Below are 204 nucleotides of genomic sequence, written 5' to 3' on the forward strand. Positions count from 1 at the left end.
TTGACATTTGATTTTTCGATAGAATAATACAGAGAGCCAAAATCTCCTATTTAGATTCTTATTATATATATATATATATATATATATATATATATATATATATAATATATAAGCTGAATAATAATTGTTATATCAGGGATGTATAAAAGGATTATATATCCGATAAATTGTTTTTGTTCTTTTAATCAACGATTTAACAATTTA

Source organism: Anoplolepis gracilipes, unplaced genomic scaffold (genome assembly GCF_047496725.1).
Source record: "Anoplolepis gracilipes unplaced genomic scaffold, ASM4749672v1 Contig18, whole genome shotgun sequence".
Classification (NCBI taxonomy): Eukaryota; Metazoa; Arthropoda; class Insecta; order Hymenoptera; family Formicidae; genus Anoplolepis; species Anoplolepis gracilipes.